Source organism: Pan paniscus, chromosome 3 (assembly GCF_029289425.2).
Source record: "Pan paniscus chromosome 3, NHGRI_mPanPan1-v2.0_pri, whole genome shotgun sequence".
NCBI lineage: Eukaryota > Metazoa > Chordata > Mammalia > Primates > Hominidae > Pan > Pan paniscus.
Genome location: NC_073252.2, coordinates 60,832,285 through 60,851,127, shown reverse-complemented (window position 1 = coordinate 60,851,127; position 18,843 = coordinate 60,832,285). Strand labels below are relative to the sequence as shown.

The 18,843-nt window shown below is 33.0% G+C and overlaps 1 pseudogene; it reads left to right on the top strand.

The window, feature by feature from the left end:
- Positions 1-13,424: 13,424 nt before the first annotated feature.
- Positions 13,425-16,315, top strand: LOC100979622 (UDP-glucuronosyltransferase 2A2-like; annotated as a pseudogene).
- Positions 16,316-18,843: the final 2,528 nt, after the last annotated feature.

The window sequence follows — 18,843 nt, the reverse complement described above, 5'->3', positions numbered from 1 at the left end:
CATCTATATGGATCTACGGAAATTTGATGACAGGAATTCAGATACCTTAGTACAATTACTCAGCTGTACAAGTTGGTAGTCCAGAATAACATTCTTGGTAAGACTCTGAAGAATATATTTTGAAAAATTAGGTAACAGCTAATCAGGATAAATATAGTACAACAGAAAATTTCTGATTCACCATTTATTATTTAAAAACTCAAAAATAAAATCTTACTTTTTTTCATTTATGTTCCAGTCCTGCGGAAAAATATAATAATCTACAACAGTTGACATTTTATTATACACAGTCAAATTTTTTATGGCCTGAAAAAAACTACCTTTATTTCAAGTGTAGTTACATCTCACAAATAATTTTTCAGTAATTTTCTGGGTCGTCTGTCTCCTAATTCAAATGTTACACCTACCCTTTCTCCTAATAGCTAGATATTTCAAATGCAACTGAAAAATAACAGCCGTTCTGCTGTTATTTTTAATAAACAGCTGTAGAGTGACTGCATTTTCTATGGGAATAAATTCCCAGTCTTTATTATGAAGTGGTAACACATTTTGTGTTGGAGTGTGGCCTGTCCTTCCTCTCTTCAAGCATCACCACCACCCCACTCCCTGCTGCCCTAGACACCATGACCTATCACACTCAGTGACTCCATTATTTCTCTAAGAGAACATGTTCTAGCATGCATCCTGCTTTTGGGGGGCTGGAGTGAGGGATATACAGTTTTCCTTATCCACAGTGTGCTCTATTTGTCCACTTGACAATCCTGTATTCATTCTTCAAGTCACATACCACTTCTTCAATGTGTAGTCTTCACTAATCGCCCCAGAGGACTTGGTGCTTCTTTCTCTGAGATCTGAAAGTAATTTTAATGCAGTTTTACTGTTACAGTAATTTGTTATCTAGAGAACACTGCCCGTTTCATTGAGCATTGCTCATTTTAATTTTAAGACTCATCACGAATAATTATTCAAAAATTTAATCTTAGGTCATCTAAAAACCAAAGCTTTTATACCTCATGGTGGAGCCAATGACACCTATGAGAGGATTTACCATGGGACCCCTATGGTGGGGCTTCCTTTGTTTGCAGATCAACCCGATAAGTTTGTTCACATGAAGTCTGAGGGGGAAGCTGTTAAGAGTAGACTCAAAAACAATGTCAACTACAGATTTGCTAAATGCATTAAAAGCAGTCATTAATGACTCTTCATGAATGTAATTTTTTTAACTACATAGCATGTATTGATAACTTCTCACATGAAGGCCAAAGAAGCAGCAGTGACTCTAAACGTGAACACAATGCTGAGTACATTTATTTTTGGTAACGCTTAAAGGCAATCATCAATAAACCATTGTGAGTATCACAATCTGTTTTTTTGGTGGTTTTAGTGGAAACATTTGTCAGAGGTTTTAGGATAGTACATAAGTTTTAAAGTAGTTAAAAAGTGAAATAAAAGGAATTGCTGAAGATGGTAACAGAAGGATTATAAGGAAGACTGAGAACAAAGTTGAAGAAAAGAAGCATGAATATTATTACTGCACTGACTAATTTTCAGCACAGTTATGAGGGCCTTTTAGGATGAGATCTCATCAAATGTGTCTTTAAATTTTTTTTTGTCTATTGAAGGTATAGAAAGTGATATTATGGGATACAAATACTTAGTCAAAAGGCTACCATAATGAAGCAAATAAACACGTCCATCATTTCACTTTAGTTACCCATTTTTCCTTGTTTTTAAAACTCTTGTAATTTATTTTCAGTAAATTAGCATGACATAATCAATCCCTAATTCACATTATATTTAATGCTTTCAAAATTTTTATGCTAACATTTTGATCCCATCACTGATAACTTGTAAACAACTAGAGTCTTCAAATTTGCCTTTTAAAGATTATTGGAAAAAGAACATACTTTATAAATGTAGCCACATTCTCTGTTCTTATGGTTGTGGTTGCTTTTGCTTATTTGGAAGCTTCATAAAATCAAAAAATAATTGGCTTGAAAGAGATAGATTGGAATATTCCTGTTTAATAGCCAAAATGTCTGAAACAAGACATATAGGATTTCTAAATTACTTCGGTACATAAATTAATTTCAGTTTAGCTATTACTATTATATTGGTAATATTATAAATTTTAATACATATAATGCTGTGTTGAAAAATAAAGATAATTTTTAATTAGTTGATACCCATTGAATGTATATGAAATGACATGTATTATATTGGTAGTTTGTATTATATAACTTCTTGGTTATAGTTTTTCCCAATTGTATTAAAAAATATATATCAGTATTAATTCCCTCCTCTCAAAAACACAGTCTTCATACTCTGTTTTTTAAATATCAAAAAGAGAAGTTACCTCCATTGCTATTGCTACAGTGCCATGCTTTGCACTTTTTGGTTTTGACTTGCTAAGCCTTGTACTTGTATTCATCCTTATTCCTTGATTATTAGTCCATAATTATTTCAACACTCGAAATAAATGGAACTACAATGCCTCAAAGTAAAATATAAAGCACCACGTAGATTTTAAAATCACAATGCAAGGAAAACAGTAATAAGAGTGAACATTTACTGAGAGTCTCTTTATGATGAAAATAATTCTACCAATTATCCCAAGAATTATTATATTACTACTCACAATATTCAGATAAGAAAGATATCATTCTTATTCATTCAATTTAACAATAAAAAAAAACTAGGAACAGATACATTTTCAAAAAAAAAAAAAGACCAGTAGATATCAGTTCATGATTCAAACTAAGGCCGTTTACTTTTACACTTTTGATCAGTAATTCACTAATACAATGTCAATACTAATTCCTGATCAATGCCAACTTATCAGCTTTGCCCTGACATGAACCTGAACCTTGTCTTAGATTTGTATCCTTCCTCTAAACTTTGATACTATTTTGAAATTTGCTCACCAGGTTCATTACAATTTCATTAATGGCTAATTCAACCTCTGTACTCTCAAATGATTTCTTTTTATCCTTTGGACTTAACTAATTTTAATTTCTAGGATAGAAATACTTGCTCTCTTAAATTCTCTTTTCACATCTTGAAATCTTATGCATCCAACAAATTCTAACCCATAAACCAAAATCTCTGTAACCACCAGGAAATAAAATATTTTTTCATCCACTTTTATGTGGCACTAATTTTTAACATCTACACAAAAATTTCACATATTTATATTTTATATTCTATATGTTTATGTCTATTTGATTTTCCTTTAGCTGTAAAGAGAATGTTATATGGTTATGAATCATTCATTATGATCAGCTTATGAAGCCCATGGACCAAACAGTCTTCTGGATCAAGTTTGTCATGCGCCACAGAGGAGCCAAGTACTTGCTGCCACCTGCAAAGAACCTCACCTGGCTCCAGTACTGCTCTCTGGTTGTGCTGGCCTGCGAGGCAGTTTTTACTCTCTTTGTCATAATATGTTGCTTGTTTGATTATCAAAAGTTTGTTAAGACTAGAAAGAAAAAAAAGAGAGAGTAGCACTGTTTGAGATCTAAGGCAGGCATGATAGGGAAGGTCATGACATTTAATGCCACCACTATTCATCAAGGTGTGGCAAAATTCTCCTCTATATTTCACAAGACTTGTGCCTTCCTGATTTATTTAAATATTTTACTCTTTGTTAAACATTAAGTAATATACAATTTTAATTTCAGAAAACCTAAAATAACTCAATTTTAATGCCTGCTTATGTATATTTCTAAGCTGAAAAAAAATGAGATTCACTGGAAACTCAGGCTGTTTATTTGAGGTCAGGAGTAGTGTGTTTCTAGAAACACGGTGCAGTCTCTCTAGATTATAATGTTACATGATTTCTCTCCTGCAATAAGATCTCACTATTTCTTGGCCTTAATTTGTCAAGTCAGACATTTCTGACTTCTTAAATACCTGGAATACTGAGGATACAGAAACCAGAAAGAAATATATATAATCATTTACTTATTCTCCCCTCATAACATGGAGAATTGTAGATGGAATAAAGAGCCAAATATCCTGTGCAATTTTTAGAAACCTCTTTTTATTTTTATTTTATTTTATTTTTTATTTCCAACATTTATTGTAAGTTCAGAGGCACATGTGCAAGATGTGCAGGTTTGTTACATAGGTAAAGAAAACTCTTCTGTATAAACAAATACAATGATACGGATTATATGTGTCCCTGTCAAGAAAAACAGTGCAAGATCCTTCTTAAAAATGGCAAGACAAATTTTATTCTCCCTACTGAAGTAGGAGATAGAGACTACAATACAAATTGAGCTCAACTCTAACTAAGACAAAGGTAACTGAGGCTTGGCTTTTAAAGAGAAAACTGATATGAATAAAATTGAGGAAAACAAAAAGGAACTAGTGGGTTATATGAAAATGGAAAATTACATAAAAATTAAGTGGGAAATAAATTAAAATTATTAGGCAAGGTGGGTTAGGCAGTGTATGTTTTTCAGTTTGGTAGGATCACATTATTTTGAGCCAAGACCTACCATGGAAGCTAGGGTGATCTTTAAAGACAAATTTATGACCTAGTGCACATGTAAGTTAAGCTAAACTTGGCCAACTCTCTTAACATTGTGTTTATTCAAGTCTTTTGTGTTACATGGGAGTTTAAAATTCAAATCCTTCATGAAATACAAAATATTTGTTAATGGGAATGTTCTCTTTCAAAATTATAGATGGTTGTGACTGACTTCCTATCCAAAACTATGCAACCTGGTAAAATCCCTGGTTAGAAAGACTAAAGATGTTTTCCACATGAGACCTTGAATATGCTTGAGTTACTATTTTCACTTTAGTAATGACCCTTTGTAATTGGATAATAATACACAAAATAAAATACGAGGCAATTCCCTGTAGTTAGGAATTATAGATATGGTCCAGCAAGTTTAGTGCAGTCTCTCTAGATTATAATGTTACATGACTTCTCTCCTGCAATAAGATCTCACTATTTCTTGGCCTTAATTTGTCAAGTCAGACATTTCTGACTTCTTAAATACCTGGAATACTGAGGATACACAAACCGGAAATATATATAACCATTTAATTATTCTCCCCTCATAAAAGTAAATTGTAGATGGAATAAAAAGCCAAATATCCTGTGCAATAATTTTTAAAGTCTAAGTTGAAGAAAACATAATAAATGGCAAAAAGCTCTCCAAATCCTGCCTTTAAATATTGGTCATTACAGCCTCTGGATTCGGAAAAAGGTTTGCAAAGCAAATCACAGAGAAGAAAGAAACCAACTTAAAAGCAGTTCTTCTGTCTGACAAGAGATGTACCTGAACAATCGGATGGAAGAGAGGCATAATGATCATTTCTAACACATGAAAAAGATTTTTACAGTAATCTTTTCCATGAAAAAAATAGTTTTAGCTACAATTGGTAATAAAACAAATTATTTTAATATCTAGGAAAGAAATATACACTGAATATTTTACTTTATTAAACTTTGAACATACAATCATGCCACTAAAAAGAAAAAAATAACAAAATGCAAGAAAAGAAAAAAAAAGTAATGCATACATGGGCTTTAATTATAGTAACGTCTTTTTTTTAAAGAGGGAAAAACTTATATATACATGTTAGTCTGAGGCAATAATGATGCTCAACATGTACTACAAAAAGCTAAATTCTAATCTGTTTATATTTTCTTAAGGAAGTATCTTCTGAAAATGTATCAGAATATACTTTGCTAATAAAGTATATTCTGAAAATAGATCTTCTTTGAAATTCTTAGACCATATATGCAGATACATGATTCTATGTCTATCCATGAGTGAACAAATAACTTTCACTAGTTTTATTTTGAGAAGTCTTTTCACATAAAGTGATATGTACCTATATATTTAAGAAAATATGTGAACATGAAGATATACTTGATGGAGAGTTATAAAAATGTCATAGTAAATTGAATTACAAAAGTTGCAATAATATGATGTGTCTGTTTCTTGGAGATTGATTCTACAAGCTTTTAAATATCTCAGCAGTTAAAACATTTAAACAGAGAAACTCTAAGCAATCACATAGAATGATATAATTGATATAACATTCTTGATATTTGCGATTTTTTTAGAATTTTGAATATGCTACTTAAAGACAGGGATATTCAAGCACCACAGAAGTTGAACACAAAAATAAAATAATTGTACATTTAATCTTCAAAATAACATATGAAGCGGAATCTATCTATGTCAAGGACAAATGGTTTATGTAGGAGTTTTCTGAATTAATTTCTATGCAGAATGCAATATTTCTTAAAAGATAAAACAAATGTGCTATTAGAAGTTTTCTTCTTACATTCTTTAAGCATATTATTTAGTACTTTTAAGTATATTCTTTTACATACGTATTCTTAAATTCCAACATTAATGATAAACATTACTGAGTACCTAAAGAGTGGGTCCTTGAAAGGGATGTGCCCTCCTACATCAACCACGTTACTATCACTCCAGTGTCCTCTATTGATGAAGCTTAACGTTCAACTAGCTGGCAAAGGAGGAATGTTTACATGATCCTGATTCAGTATCATAAACTATATTTGCATCCAAGGGTCAATAAATTGAACACTGGTGAGGCATAAAATTTCAAATTTCTCGTTTGTTATTATCCTAAAAGTTGTACCCTTGGGCACTGAATCTTGGTAAAATTTGGATAAGTAGGAGGCATGACTTTCTTTTGAAAATAACATTTCTGAAAGTGGGGGCATATAGAGGTTCTGACAAAGATGAGCTTAGAGTTGGTGCACTGAGTCCACAGTTCCACTGGTGGTCACTTGCCTGATGTCCAAATGTATAATAAGAATTGAGCTACTAGCAGGTTGGATTTTTGTTTCAGTAGTTGCTAGCTCAGACTTGGTTAGAGGGAGTCTTGTTGTGCTGGGCCCATGCATACCCATCACTTGTCATCACACTATTCATACTCCCAACAAACCAGCACTGGAGTCGCCAGTTATGTGGTGCTTTACCTGTGGTGGATATTAATTTTTACCAATTCAAAGTATATGAAGATATATCATTGATTTTATTGTTAGTCCCTATTTATTAAACTGATTAGTCACTTTTTGTGTTTATGATCCAATCAGAGCTTTGTTCATGTACTGCACTCATTTTTTCAAGTGATATTTTTCATTAGATTCTTCTTTAGTATAGAGACTTTATTAAGGATCAATTCGTTATTCATAAGAGATCCAGAATCCTAAGTCATCATCACCGTGGCTCAGAGTGACTAGCAAAGAAACAAAATTAATAAAGGTCAGGTAAACAAGTAAAAAGTATTGAATAATCCTTAGATAAGGTAAACATTGCAGATAGATTGATCAATAATAATGAGGACATGCAGATTGCAAGAGGTAGAACAGAACAAAATAAAAATTGAGACAATCAGATTGAATCAGGGCATAAATACTTTTAACAAAGCATATAATGCGTAGTTAAGACCAGGAAAACAACTAGAAGCAAGAGAACTTTGGAGAAAAACTAATCAGGAAAGCTTAAATATAAGGTGTTAACAAGCAACGCTTTTTGATTTTAATCTGTTTACTGGCAATTTCTAGAGCATTAAGTGATTCTTCTTGAGGGCTATATCAGTCAAGCATCCAGTTCCACTTTCTTTCACGTAGTCAACCAACATTTCATAAAATTAGGGAGCACATTTCTGATTTTAAAAATACCTAATTATTTTTGGATTCATCCTTCTCACCTCATCCTATTCTTGTTTTATGTTAGTGGCTCTTTCATCTCTGAACATTTGAACCATGCTTATTTAAAAATCTCATTTTTTAAAGGCATGATGTTTCATATCTGTAATCCCAACACTTTGGGATGCTGAAATGAGAGGATTGTTTGGGCTCAGGAGTTTGAAATCGCATGGACAACACCACAAGAGCTCATCACTACAAAAAATAAAAAAAAAAAAAGTAGTTGGGTGTGGTGACATGCACCTGTGTTCCCAGCTACTCAGGTGGCTGAGGTGAAAGAATCACTTGAGCTTAGTAAGTTGAGGCTGAAGTGAGCTGTGATCACACCGCTGCACTCCAACCTGGACAACTGAGCAATGCCTTAAAAAATAAATATAAAAATTGAAAATCAAAATCTCACTCTGATCGTTCCCTCTATCTACGATCCTTGAGTGCAAATCTTCCAATTGCGTGTGACTGCTTAGTTCCTCATGTAGTTTTCTTGAGGAAATCTTCAACAGGTGTTGCTGTCTGCAACATCCCTCATGTTCTGTATTGTAAGAGCATCCCTTCACAATTTTTTCAATTGCCTCTGCTGCAGTCTAGGGAGATCTCTAGTTCCACACATTTTTTTTCCTTATTTATTTCATAACAGGACTTCACTGCACACTGCAGAGTAAAGTCCCTACTTTTAGGGACTATGTCTCATAAGTTTTCCTCCCAAAAGTCACTTTGTCACAGCTCTTACAAGAATCTATTTGCACAATTCCCTTTGATTTTAACAATCAGTAAACATTCTTCCTTCTTTATTTTATTTTATTTTATTTTTTCTTTTTGAGACAATCTCACTCAGATGCCCAGGCTGGAGTGCAGGGGCACAGTCTCTCCTCACTGCAACCTCTGCCTCCTAGTTCAAGCAATTCACATGTCTCAACCTCCCAAGTAGCTGGGATTACAGGCACCCGCCACCACATCTGGCTAATTTTTGTATTTTTAGTAGAGACAGGGTTTCACCATTCTGGCCAGGCTGGTCTCGAACTGCTGAGCTCAGGCGATCCACCCACCATGGCTTCCCAAAGTGCTGGTGAAAGGAGAGGCCAGCTGGGCTTCCTTGGTCTAGTAGGGGCTCAGAAAGCTGTGAAACTCAGTCATTTCCTGCATCAGGACTTACTTTGGTCCTGGATGAATAATACTGAAGATATATGCTTAAAATATTCCTAACATCAGAATTTATGCATATGTTTTCTTCCCCAAGAAAGCTATAAACAGTGAAAATTATCCCGTAAGCTTCCCTGTGAACTCTCTCCCTCTCTCCCTTCCCCCTCCACTAAAACTAAAAGGAATGTTAAAATGTTTTTCTGTGACCAGTGGACCTTATCTATGCTCCCAATTCCAATTCCTTGTAAACATACTTTGTAAAGTCCTGTAAGATCCCGTCTCCTTTGCCATGCCGCTGCAAGAAAGTAGATAAAACCTAAGTTACAGTTCTAGTTTTCCTCAAAATCTAAGACATGTCACAAAATAATTTACTGCCTTTGTTTCTCGCTCTGGTAACATCTTCCCTCTGCATGTATTTCCCGCCTTAAAGAGTTTAAAAGGCAACTGTGTGTTCTAATTCTGGCTACCCACTCGGGACCCCTTCCCCACTGTGGAAACTTTGTACTGTCACTCTGCTCAAAAAACCCTACAGCTTTTTTTTTTTCCCCCCTCTCAGTCCAATTATTTGGTATGGCTAAGGCAAGAAGAACCTTTGCCATTATACTGGGATTACAGGTGTGAGCCACCATGCCTGGCTCTTCCATCATTTTATATTAGGTTATATATGTTGTTCTACATCATTTTTTCTTGTGCATGTGTATGTGTCTTCAGTAGAATAAGTGGGAAAGAATTGAGCCACTTATGATCACCTCAGTATTCTACTCCGTATGATTAATTTGAGGCCTGTTCATAAGAAACCTATTTTGTATTTAAAATATCTATGAATAAATATTTTACAATGCATAGTAAATGTTTCAGTAGTTGTAAAAATTTAAATTCACACACGTTTATGATTTTACTGTGTTTCTAATGTCAGTATATAATGAATTTGCTAGTTGCTTAGTGGCTTCTGTTGACTAACTCAAGAGCTTATATTTTGGTGATTTTGAGACATGACTGCAAATACTGTGACATTCTAACCAAACCATAGTCCCTCCCCTTGAACTTTAGTCAGGCTTGTGGCTGTCTCAGCAAAGAAAGCATGGTGGAAGTGTCAGCATAATTTTGAAGACTGTGTTAGAAAAGTACATTATTTCTGTCTGCCTCTCTATCTCTGTCTGTCTTTGTTTTTATTTATATATCTTTCTTTCTCTTTCTCTGTCCTTTTTCCTTCCCTCTCTTTTTCTCCCTCTGTACAATTTGGAGCCCTGTGTTACAGCCAAAGTCCTGATGATAAATGACAGTTGGGGAGGGGCGCACAGAGGAGACTACAAAGTCATGATTATTCGGTCAAGAAGGAGTTTCAGTCTTTTGGCATCAATCACTAAGTATGTGAATGAATGACCTTCAGATGATTACATCTCCAGCCACCATATGAAAGTAACAACCTGAGAAATACTCTGTATGAACCACCTGGCTGAGCCCATCCAAAACTCATGTTATGAGATTTCTAATTAAATGCTTATTGTTTTTCAATGTCCCCACATTTGAGGGAGTTGGTTATGAAGTGACAGATAACTAAAATCATTTTTCTAAAAACTTAATTATACATTCATAATAGTATACAGTTAATATAGAGGCAAGAAAATGAAAACAACAAATGTAACATTTTGAAAATAACTGTAACCCAGAAAGGGGAGACAGCATAGCATGGTGGTTAAGAGCTCTTGCACTCTGGATCCAGTTAGCCTGGATTCAAGTCCCTGCAAAACCACTGCAGAATTATGTGGGGTTTGGCAAGTTGCCTCACCTGTACGTCTCAACTTCTCCATCAGTGAAATGGAGATGGAGCAATGCCATTATCTACCTCATGTGGCTGATGAAAGGTTGGATGCATTAACTTTGTAAAGCACTACAGTTGCTGTATGTAGCAAATTAAATTTGCATTAATTAAAATAAGTATTAAGTAGACAGAAAAATGCTCACAATTTGAGTCCTTACCTAAAATGCCTCATATATTTTAAATGTATCATATTTCAAATGTAAATGATAAAAATGACATAATTTGCTATTTTAATATGTCAGAATTAAATTTATGATAATTTAATTAACTGAGGGCTGACAAATCAATTGGATCCTCTGGGCAAAATTTGGTCAGCCACATGTTTACATGATATTTTTTAATATTTTAGGTAAAATTACAGAAAATATCATGTACTATTTTAACGATTTAAAAGTGAGCAATTCAGTGGCATTGACAATATTGTGTAATTATCACTTCTATCTAGATCCAAAATTGTCACTAACCTAAAAGGATGTTGATACACATTAGACAGTCACTCTCCATTCAAGCTTGCCCTATCCTGGTAACATGGCATTTTTGTTAAAATCATTCCGTTATATATTAGAAGATTTTTTTAAGACATACAAAAATTATATTTTTTCTTAATTCTCTTGATGTTGTGTATCACATTTATTGGTTTTCTTATGTTTAACCTTCCCTGCATCTCTGAAATAAATCCCAGTTCATCATAGTGTATAATCTTTTTGATGTGCTGTTGGATTTCATTGGCTAATATGTGTTGAGAATTTTTGCATCTATGTTCATCAGAAAAGTTGGCCTATAGATTTTTTTTCTGTATTTTTACTTATTTTTTATTTTTTTGGCTCCTTCTTTCTGGTTTTGGTATCAAGGTAATCCTTACCCAGCCATTAAACACTATTTTTTAAAACATTAAATTCTCTTTAATGATTTGGAAGAAAAAAGTTAGAAAAATTGTTTAACTAGTTTTTAATATTTTGAATGAAATTAGCACATTTTTTATGTGAGTTTTTATTCCTGCTTCAATTTTATTACTCATTATTTCTCTCCTCATGCTTCTGTTTCCTCATAAGTCAATTCTGATTGAATGTACATGTCTAAGAATTTGTCTACATCATTTAGATCTTTTAATTTGTTGGAAAGTATTTGTTTATAATAATCTCTTATAATCCTTTGTACTTTTGTGTATCAGTTGTTATGTATCCTTTTCATCTCTTATTTCATTTATTTCAGTCATCTCTTTTTGTAGCTATTCTAGCTGAAGCTTTTTCAATTTCTGTATTAAAAAAACCATCTTTTCTCTTGTTGCTCTTTAAACATATTGCAAAGGATTTTTTTTAACTTCATATTTTCTGTGTTTCCTGACCTCTTTTATAAAAAATGTGCCCTGAATTCTCTATCAGAAATTTTATATATATTTATTTCTCCTACTGCATTAGGTGAGTTCTGTTGTTTTTTAGCGGTGTTGTGTTTCCTTTCATCTGTACATTGCTGTTTCCATACTTAAAGAGATATCCACATGTTCTAACTTTTATAGGTGTATTCTTGTGTTGTTCAACCTTTGCTACTTAATATTGGAATCTAATTCCTTGCCACCAGTTGCTTTTTGTTTAGGCAAGGACTTAATATTTCCCACCAGAATTTAATACTGCACCAAAACTCAGTATTTGCTCTAATGTTGTTTTCCAGTCTTGGGAGACTTATTGTGAGCATCTGAACTTAAATGCTGCACTGGAACTTAAACCCAGACTTGCAGTGATTTCTAGATCTGGGAGACATTTAAACAATCCTTGGAACTTAATTTCAAGTCTTATACTTGTTTCCCAGTCATGGAAAATCTCCACATGACTACCTGGGAATTGTAAAATTTTGTCAAAGATTCAGACCTTCCTTTAGATTTTGCCCCCTGCAGTGCTATGGTTCTGGTGAGACTCCTCTGTGTGGCATCCCCGTATCTAGGAACACAAAGCAGATGCCAAGATCTGTGTGGTGATCATTGTGATTACTACTCCAACTCCTGTCCCCAATTTACCCCAGGTGGTTCAGCCCTCTGAACACTCTTAATATCGTCTGTGGGGTGGGACAAATGTGGGCTTTCCACTCAAATTTACAGATCCATGAAGAAATTAAATGTCCACTTGAAATTCCCTCCTCCCATTTCAATAACTGCAGGTGAAAGGAAGTTCCCTCACAGTGGTGTCATTTTGGTGTGTGGAAGTGGGCTGGTACAGTCCAAAAAAATTAATCATCTTACCAATCGTAAGTTTTCTCATGTCTGTGAGTCTTGCGGTTTTCTCCTTCTGCCTTGAGATCTGGTGAATTCAGAGTGGCATTTTTGTATTTGGATAGCTACTGGTTGTACTTTTGTGAGGGAATTGATGTTGGGTTTCTAAAATTTTATCATTTTGTTGACATCACAAAATATCAATAAATTGACACTTGATATTGTTGAAATAGTTTTATGAGTTTGCAAACCATTATGTTTTTAGAATTTGATGTCTACCAAATATTAAACAAGCTGGACATTTCTCACTTAAATGTTCTGTATAATTATTTGGTTGTGTGCTTTTTCTAGTAAATAATTATTATGTTCTGAAGCCGTGTGTTTCTAACACAAACTTTATCATTTCTATTCTAAAATGCATCTCAGAATATAGGGACAATATAACTATATATATGACAACTTCACAATTTTACTTTAGAAGTATACATAAACTATACCATTCTATGTGGCATTACTTCTTTATAATGAAGAACATTTTTTCTCTGTAGGAAATGGAAGAATTTGTCCAGAGCTCTGATGAAGATGGTGTTGTGTTTTCTCTGGAGCCAGTAGTGCAAAACCTTACAGAAGAAAAGGCTGATCTTATGGCTTCAGCCCTGGTTCAGATTCCACAAAATGTCAGTAGAACCTCCAATCCTTATAAGAAGCTATTCACACAATGGAGAAAGTATGGCTTTCCACCTGGAACTTGAATCTCATTTTTCAATTTGCATAACAGGCACTAGATTTATGTAACAATTTGGAAAGCATTATGGTAGTGTATGTGGGCACAACTGATTATTTGCCTAGTGATCTTTGCTATTACTTTCGTAACACTTCTCTTGGATGCCATTTGTTTATAATAAAATAAAAGTAAAGCATTAAGTCCCTATTTCACGTTGCAGGATTTGAAATCCTAAGACCTATTCTGATGACTTCAAAAGAAACTTCTTAAGTATAATAGCTCAAAGGCACAGAAAAATTGGGGGATAATATAAAAAAGAGAAGAATCATGCTCAGTAGTATCCTCAACATATTTGATTGTATGGGAACTCTATTCAGTGTATTTGAACATAAAAGTAGGAGCTTAGATTTATGTAGTCTTTCTAATGAACTGGAGTTTTCTATAGTTAAAAGCCAATTATGATTTTAACATTAGAGTCTAACAATCTGCATGTAATACTTTATGATCTTCAATTAAATTTATTATTACTGTAATTCTAGATTTCCTCTCTTTAGTTAGTCATATTTATACACTAGCCTAGAGGTTTTTTTTTTTAATTTTGTGTTTAGTTAAATTTCAAAACACTCAATAAAAGCAAGTACACTAATTAGGAATGTGAAATTAGTCTTGATTATGAGATTCTCTTTTTGGGAGTTTAGAATAACTGTGTAATCCTTTGTTTTCTAGTGTAAGATTTTCATATAGGTCTCCAGAAAAAAAAGTAACTAAGGTACAAATATAAACAAAATTCGACATTGAGCAATGAAATATAAGTAACTTCTGTCTCTTTCTTTTTTAATTAAAAAAATAAATAAAATTAAGGGGAGAAGGAGGCTTAAGGAGAAAAGACAACCAAATATCCAAAACCAGAACAAAGCCAAAGCAATATTTGTCTCTGGGAAACTGTAAATTTGATAATAGAGCTAGAGTGGCCAAGTGATTTACATTTACACAGAAGTTGTGTGTCCATAAGAATATTTAATTTCCATATGCTGACTAATTAGCCAACACTGCTTTATTTTTTTGTTATAATGTCACTCCTAGAAGCTTTGAGTTTGCCATAAACAAAATAATAAATGGTATACTTAAGAGTTGAATGGTATCCACCCTTTTAAAAGGTGACTGTAAACAGTCCTATTATTTCTTTCAGTGATTACAAAGGAATCTTATATACCCCTGTCTCAAATATCATCTGAAATAGATTGGATTGTATGAATTATAATACCTCTGAAAACTCAAAATGCTATTATCTTGTGGTTAGCTTGTGGAATGCATACATTTTCTTCCTCAGGTTTTATGGAGATTCCAAGGAAAGAAACCAACTACATTAGGAACCAATACTCAGCTCTGTGTTTGGATATCCCAGAGTGATCTTCATGGTAAGATTATGACAAAGTAAAAATAAAAAATTTCATGAGGGAAAAATTTAATAACTATTTAACACCTAATACATGTAACAAAAATTTAAAATTTATAGTCTGTTACTTTACCTTTAATTTTAAAGTATATATAATTTAAAAATTGGTCATTAATTTTTTTGACTCTTACTTTCTGTTTTTCAAGTAAATTTCAAGCAATGCAGGAATAAATTAATGCCTCTTTTCCTTAAGATAGCAAATTTCTTTTGTAATAATGCCCTTTGTGTTCACTTTTGTAGAAAATTCTGCCCTCTTCAGTGCGTTATTTCATAGATTTTTACCCTACATGTCTCTGAAATTCTTTTAAGATATGATAATAAAAATCTTACTTCTCACTCAGTTCCCACACTAGGTCATCCCCAAACCCAAGCTTTTATCACTCAAGGTGATATAAATGAGATACATGAAGCTATTTACCATGCAGTCCCTATGGTGGGAGTTCCCATGTCTGGTGATCAGCCTGATAAGACCTCTCATATGAAAGCCAAATAAGCAACTGTGCAGGTGAACATAATTACACGGGCAGAATTGCTTAGGTCTTTGAGAACAGTTGCTAATGATCCTTTGTAAGTATTACTGCCTTAAAAGGCTTATCTACCATTGATTATGTTATAATCATACTAGAAAATGTTAGGGGCCATACCTGAAGACTATTTAAAAGATATTTCCCCTCAATCTCAGGTCATTCATCATCTTACCATTGCAATAGTCCTGGAAATGATAGTGCATAGAGTGTCAATCTTCCTTCTTGGAAACACTAGATTTAAATTAAGTACCAGCTTACTAAGTATTTTTCTATGTCTTCATTTTACCCATTCTGCTAAGAATATGCTTCTTTTTTAAATTTCCCCACTATAGCTCTTCAATGCTATGCAACGAACAAAGTTCATATCACAACAAGGATCAATCTTTTATTCAACAAGATTTTGGATTATATAATATATGCTATGGTTTACCTACTTCTTTTTAATGAACGCAAAACAAAACTCTCTGTTTTCCATGTGTGCTCTTGTTTTCCAGTTATAAACAGAATGCTATGAGATTATCAAGAATTCACCATGATCAACCTGTAAAGCCCCTGGATTGAGCAGTTTTCTGGATCGAGTTTGTCATGTGCCACAAAGGAGCCAAGCACACTTGGCTAGCTGCCCACAACCTCTCCTAGTACCAGTGCCACTCTTTGGATGTGATTGTGCTTTGGCTGGTCTCCGTGGCAATTACTATATTGTTGGTCACAAAACTTTGTTTGTTTTTCTGTTGAAAATTTGGTAAAATAGGAAAGAAGAAAAAGAGGAAATAGATGTTTCCAAATTTGGGAAAGGCAAGAATGGAGCAATCTTGATAATTTTTCATGCACAGATAATTTAAAAAGAACACATTACTTTCTCTCCATTTCCATATTTTCCACTGTAATATTTTATCTTAGCTATATAGCCTAAAATTTAAACAATTAATCCTGGGGGGGAGTGTCGCATTCTTTTGTTGTATTTTCCTAGGCGATTTGATCCTTTTCTAATACATTGCTGACACAAGATCACTAACAATTCTAAACTGTCCTATTCATGATATCACTATTTTTATGATGTCACATTTTTTAAACCTTAGTTGATATGTTTATTCACAATATGCTGGCTCCTGTGTAGTGCATAAATATGAGCTGACATCAATAGATGTAAAGAAGTCAAAAGCATAAAATTCACAGGAGGCAATAGACTATACAAACCATGGAAGTGTTCTACGATATTAATTTGTTATTAAAAACATAACAATGTTCCCTTTTTGATAAAAATAAGCCATTTTACATAGCCAACAGTACTGGGCTTAGACCATGAATTGGTAATGATAATAATGATAGTGCATTACTCTGGAAAAGGTTTAGTATATTTCTGTAGAACTCATCTAGATATTATGGCCTACATTTCTGCCTTTAGTCCAGTATTTTTTGTGTCCTCAATGAGAAAGAGATAGTTATCATCAATGTGTTCAAACAAAAGGGTAAGTGATCCTTTCTTAGGGAGAGAATATGTCAACAAGGTGATCAAGTTGAACAGATTATTTTAGGAGAGGTAATGACAGGAAACATTTTATTAAAAATACTAATTTTAAGAAACTTTGTTTACTTGACAAAGATTTAAATGTCTTTATTAAATATGTATTTATTAAAGTATAATTCACTAACAGAAAATAGATATTTACTTTAAAACTAAGATTATTATGTTGTTTTTCAGTCTCAAGCTTCTAGATATATATGTTCATTAAATAATCGCTTACATGCAAGAATTTAGGATATTAGAAAATCTGCATGACCAAGAATATATGGTATATTATAATAAATATGTTGCAAGGTAAATCTCTACATTAAATTAAATATTTATATTCTAATAATCTTTACATCAATTTAAAAAATATGTTAAACTTATTATTTTCTTTAGTGTTTTATAGTCAGTGACATGCTTATTTAATGTTTTGAGTTCTGTATTTATTAAATAAATAAATAACCTTAATTGGCTTACTGAAAATTTTAAAATACTTATAAAATTAATAAGGTATATTTACAAATGAATTCCAATTGTAAAATGACTATATAAAAGAAAATGTAAATATTTTTTCTGGTACATGTATATGATTAATACACATACTAAAATATAATAAATAAATAAATTTATTTTCAAGTATTTAGAACTTTTTACATTTTTATTTCGATGTGTATTTTTACTTTTACAATTTTATTATAACCTGGGAAGGGCTGCTTACATCTCTTTTTAGGGTAATTTTTTCTTTGTAATTAAATGCAGCAATTGGCTAAGATGCTGTGATAGGTGGGAAGCCATCTCGATACTTGAGCCTTCTAACACTCTGGGGCTCTCAGTTGTGCTTTATGAGACTCCCTGCCACTAAAGAGCCATTGCTTATAAGACTTTCATTCTTCATCATTCTGGCATTGTGTTTTGAGATCAGCAGCAATCAGAATCCAACTGGCCTTCTGTTTGTAATATGTTCTGTCCTAACCATTTCATCCTTTTCCAAGAATCTACTCAGGATTGTTATCACCTCCTTGTAAGGAACTCCCAGCCTAGAGTCCCAAAACCCATGAAAAACAAAGAAAGAAATATTGAAAAAAAAAGGATTTTTAATGAGAGATTAATGTTTATATGAGTTATCAGAGAGGAAAGCAAAATTTACATTCCTAATATGCATATACAAATGTTATGTGTATCAGATAGATCAAGACAGGAGTTTCCAACTTTTGCTACACATGAAAAAAATAGGGGAGTTTTTATTATAACAACACCAATGCCCATTTCTCATATTAATAAATAAAGAATATCTTTCAGAAGCCAAGAATTTGTATTGTTAAAAGATGTCCCAGTGATTCCAATGCATAGTGGAATATGGAAAACACTGGATTAAAGTCAAATTTTCAAAAGTCACAGAAAAGAGAGAATCTTGAAAATCGCAAGAGAAAAATGACTCATCACATATAAGTGAGTTTGAATAAGAGTATCAACAAGAACCTCAGCAGAAAACTTCCAAATCAAAAGTAAATGAGATGATATATTCAAAGTGCTGAAAGAAAAAGAAAAAGAAACCTGCTAAACAAGACTACTATTTGGCAGAATTATATCTTTCAATATTTATAGAATATTGAATACTTTCTACGATAAAAAATAAAACAACAAATGAAGAAAAGAGTCATTACAAGACCTGACTATAAGAGACCCTGTCCTTCAAGCTTAAATGAAAGGATGCTAGATATCAAAACAAAGGCATATACAAATAGAAAGCCCC